Source organism: Triticum dicoccoides, chromosome 6B (assembly GCF_002162155.2).
Source record: "Triticum dicoccoides isolate Atlit2015 ecotype Zavitan chromosome 6B, WEW_v2.0, whole genome shotgun sequence".
In the NCBI taxonomy this organism is placed as follows: domain Eukaryota; kingdom Viridiplantae; phylum Streptophyta; class Magnoliopsida; order Poales; family Poaceae; genus Triticum; species Triticum dicoccoides.
This window is the reverse complement of record NC_041391.1, coordinates 271,664,552-271,669,673: the sequence shown is the minus strand read 5'-3', so window position 1 is coordinate 271,669,673 and position 5,122 is coordinate 271,664,552. Positions and strand designations below refer to the sequence as shown.

The window sequence follows — 5,122 nt, the reverse complement described above, 5'->3', positions numbered from 1 at the left end:
AAGTTAGAGCAAGCACCTGTGATGGTGGAGTAGGGGAGATGTGCTCATCATCTACACAACTACGTTGACTGTCTAGCCTTGCGTTGTCTTGTGAATCTTGTTGGGAGGATGGCGGAGTAGAATCTGTAGAGAACCTCCGTTTCAGTTGCTCGGAAGAACCACCATCATCCAATGCCTTGCCAATTTCCTTCAGCTTTATTGATTTTGCATTGTGAGGTCATACCGACAAGAAAAAGGAATATCATTCACTCTTCAGAACTCATTCATGCATGATACTGATGAACACTACTTTTATGAAAGGCTAAGTCATGATACGAGGATGGAATATGTACGAAAAAATGGACGGCTTGACATATTCACACCTATGATGTGGTAACTAAGCAGAAGACACTTCAGCAAATTAGAAACACTGCAAGACACCATATGGAAGGTGCAATCAATATCACTCTGCCAAGTTAAAATTGTCTCGTCATAGGTGGCATTCATCAAACTAGAATTAATACATGCTACAAATCATATTCAAGACGCAAACCAATATCACACTGCCAACTTAAAGGTATCCCATCATAAGTGACTGATGCATGATACACAAGAAGAGTAGTTTCATGTAAGAACATGGTGTGATAGACAGATATAGTATGTACCAAAAACAAGAAAGTGTGTCATATTCACATGTATCATGTGTAAGCTAAGCAGATGCAGTTTACACTAATTAGGAGCAATACGAGCTAGACACCATATGAAACATGCAACCAGATATCACACTGCCAAGTTAGAGCAAGCACCTTGGATGGTGGAGTAGGGGAGCGAAGACTTGGACCATGTAATGCACTATCAGTACATGTAGGGTACAGATGCTCCGTTTACGTTGCTGCAGAGGACCACCATCATCGCCTTCCTTACTCTTTTCCTTCCTCTTTCTTGATTTTGCCTTGTCAAGTCAAACCCACAAGAAAAAGGAATAAAATTTGCTCTTCAGAACTTATGATGCATGATACTGACGAACACTGCTTTCATGTAAGGCAGTCGCATGATAGGAGGATGGAATCTCTATTATTAAAGGGGGATCAAACGTCGTGATGGTTCGACCTCGTTCGATCCCCCCGATCGCACGTGGTCCTTCCCCGCCTTGATGCCCTGTAAAAAAAACAACCGCTACCCACGAGGTTCACGACCACACGTCGCACGTCTCCATCCTCCCAAGCCCCTCGCCCCAATCCAGTATTCGCCGTCTCCCTCTGGGTCTCCCGAGAAAAATCGTCGCCGCCCATCTGCCCCATGGCCGCGGACAAAGCACTCTGCCAACGCCATCGGCGCTGCTTCAATGGGCTTGTACTCTGACTCAGATCACGAGTTTGATGAGGGCCTCAACCTGGTCCGCCATTCCTGTATCATCACGGGTGACGTTGTTGTGCACAGCTCTCCTCCTACCTTGATGCCGCTGGGATCCACAACCCACCGGAAAGGAGTAGCGGCGCCCTCACAGGTTGGACCACTCCCGGATCCGTCGCCGCCTGCACAGCCAGGACGGGCCGACCACCGAGGGCATCTTCCTCCACCACTTGTGATGAGTGGCCGAGCCATGGAGCGGAGGCGGCGGGGAGTATTGATTATATTGGAAGGCCAAGGTGCGCATCGTGCCTTGGGCTCTCTGCATCTCCACGGTCTCCCTTCCCCATTAGTTTGCTACCCTTGATTATATTGCTTTGGTTGGAATTGGATCCTCATGTAGTTTCATGCTGATTTGAGCTATGCACTAGGGATTATTTCTGCACGAGGATGTATTTGGGAGAGATTTTGAGTGGCTGCTACTACTGGATGCAATTGTTGGAATTGTCAGGTAATTCAGTGGATAATGCACCAGAAACTTAGACAATTTTGCTCTAGATGTTTGGAAATATTTCACAACTTACTTTGGGTTTTCGATGGTCTGGAGATGAATTACCAATGCCTTGCACTTCTAAAAGTTGTGGTTTATCTATGCCAAGATGAACCTTATGTAGTTCTTCTGTATTTCGGTTTGGATTGAATTTAGTTTCACACAGTTGGAATGCTTAGTACCCCACACTTCAAATTAGTCACTCAGGAATTTAGATTGAAGCCTCTGCCTTATCATGTTTTCTGGGAGAACCTGAAATATGAAACTGAACTCTGTAACTGAATTTTGATGATGATGCATGTTTCAGTTTCTGAAGATTGGGAAAGCAATCCTCATGACATTTCCATTCAAATGTTTCAAAATCCACTTTTAGGTCACTCAGTTTTTATTATATTGAATTTAATTTTATATTTCAATTACTTATGAGCTGAGATGGTGCAGATATTGAAGGAGTCTCAACATTGATGGTTACTTCCTGCCGAGATTTGTGAAATACTTAAGAACTACAAGAATTTTTCATACAGCTCCGGTTTAGGCAAATGGATGGAGTACTTTGCTTTTGCATCATATGTTTTTAATGGCTTGGAGTTCATCCTTCGCCACACTAACGACGACCCAATGCCATGGTGGTGGAGACCACAACAGATGTCAAGGCAGATGAGAGGTGTTTACATTTTTTTCCTGGCAGTGAGTGTTTACACAATCTAGACATGTCTATGATGATGGCTCCAGCCAGATTTGGGGACTATTAACCAAAATATTGATCGCAACAAATTAGTCTGGATAATAAATTATGTATTTAGCTTCTCTATAAGCGGCACCAGTGAGAATGTGCATGCGTTAGACAATTCAATTTTAATGAATGCATGCAAACTGAATTATGTATTAGTTTGAGCACGTCATTGAAAAGACAGTTCTTCTCTATGCAAGTTTAACAGATTGCTTGGAAGAGATTTTTTAGGGTAATATCAGTGGTTGCTAGAAATCACTAGAGTCACTCATAGGCTTAGTGCGATCAAACATGCATTTTTTGTGCTACCAGTACCACGATTTCCACATTTTTTTAGGAGGGAGAGATGAGATTCGTACATACGACAGTCTGTTTGTACTTGGCAATGGAGTGGAGATGTTTGGTTCAGCTTGTTATGCCTTGAATTTGGTTACACTTAGTTTTTAAGATCAATAGCCCCTAAATCATATTACTAAACAACTAATACTTGTGCAAGCTTGCTTTAATTAATGTTGAGACGTGTTCCTTCTGATTGAAGATGGTCGTGACCAATTTCAGTAGTGCAAAACCATTCAACATTGTTGGTTGAATTGGGCTTGGAAAATACTTGATCGAGCAGCTCCTTTGTTGTTTGATTACAAGAAAATAACAATTATTAATGATAATCAGGTGTTTTGATGGCATGCTAGAAAACAAGCTTCCTGAAGGAGACATGCAGTACCACTAATTCTCTTGTCACTATGTGCTATCATATTGTAGAGTACAGGAAGCTATACAACCTACTAAAGACGAGGGATTATGAGATAGAGCAAATTAAGAGAAAATTTGGGTTGCCTTGCCTCATGACCACAGCGCGCCACTGTGTGCATGTCGCTCGACCTCGATTCAGTAGCGGGGGCAGAACAGCAGCAAGGTTTTGATTTTCGGTTTGTGGAAGTTTTCGCCCCAGGCCGAGATGGCCGAATTTCGGACATTTTCAAAACATTTGGTCAAAATTTCATCAACTTTTGACCAAAAATTGACTTAAATTTGACCAAAATCCATTTTTTTCACCGGAAGCTATTTTTCGCCCCAGGCCAAGATGGCCAAAATCTGGTTTTCTCAGCCGAAATTGAAAACACAGAACAGCAGTGTGGCGATGCGATGGGCAATAACGTTTGACCTTAGTGACGGGTCACGGCAGCACACTGGTTCAAGATATGAGAATTAGTGTTACTTCCTTTCTATTTTTTCTGCGGCTGATGATGGATCTATCATTCTCCCTCTTAACTGTCAATAAATATGCCTAAGTGGTAATACTACTACTCTTTTATGATGTGGCTCTGCAGCTTTATCATTGTGCTTTCTGTATTTACTTATGCACTAAATGCCAGCATCTTTAATTTAGTAATAAGCCACCTCTTAGAGTAATGTACTGATGGCCTGCAGTTTGGTTCAACCTTACACACTTCACTGGATATATGAATTTAATTAGACGTACAAGGACCCATTATACTCCTTTTTTGCAGCTTCACAATCAGTACATATACATGTTCTAGACCGTACAAAGTAGCATAGTAGTAGTTAGAGCATAGTTCTATGAGACCTTTGGTCCATCACCACAATGAACCACCTGACCAAAAATATGGTGTTGGTTTTTTATTGTCGATGTGTCATAGAAGTGAGTTGTTTTGTTGCTGACGAGTACCTTTGTGTTTTCAGTTTTTGCTCCTAGCTTTTTATGCCTACCCAATTATTCATGCTCATGTACACCCAAATTGAATCACATATTTTTACATATATATAATTGGTTCAATATCAGATTATCCCTACAGGTTGAGTGATACTTATGTCATTAGAGAACTATTTTATTTGTTAGAAATGTAGATCTGATTTTATTATCGACTTGTCGGCTATGTACATGAGCACACACAATTTGCAGTGACTTAACGCTGGTAAGAAACTTTGAAACACTTTCTCTTCCATTCACATTTATTTAGTAGGGGCGCTTACAGGGTTTTCGGGCAATGGATCTTTTCAAATCTTGAAATAAGCATACCACTAATATGGCAATACTACTTACTTTTACTTAGCTTCTGTTGAATCATATTGAAATCCAACAGTTAATTAGAATGATAAACTAAGCACCAATTATGATTCCTTAAAGGATTTGCAAACTATATTGTGTTCTCAAGGAACTTAATCACACAAGTTCACCATGGCCTACTATATTGTGTCTGAAGGAATTTCTCACAAAAGTTCTCGGTTACCATTGTTGTTTCACACATACAGTGATGGCAAATTTTAACATGCTCCCTCTTATGCCCTCTTTTTACATATGAGATAAGAAGGTAAGAGTTAATTAGACCACTAATTAATAAGATCAACGATCCAAATCTATTATATACTCTTACCTTTCATGTGAAAACACCCGGGGGGGGGGGGTAAGAGGGAGCATGTGTCATGTGTAGTTTGAGGTGAAGTTGAGGCCAGCCGTACATTTGTTGTTATTATCCATCTAAGTGATGGACATT

The 5,122-nt window shown here is 41.0% G+C and overlaps 1 long non-coding RNA gene across 1 annotated transcript; it reads left to right on the top strand.

The window, feature by feature from the left end:
* The first annotated feature begins 1,175 nt into the window (after positions 1-1,175).
* On the top strand, positions 1,176-2,781 carry LOC119326328. The gene is made up of 3 exons (XR_005157908.1): positions 1,176-1,628; positions 1,761-1,840; positions 2,321-2,781. It is a non-coding gene; the product is annotated as an uncharacterized LOC119326328 (long non-coding RNA).
* The last annotated feature ends 2,341 nt before the right edge of the window (positions 2,782-5,122 follow it).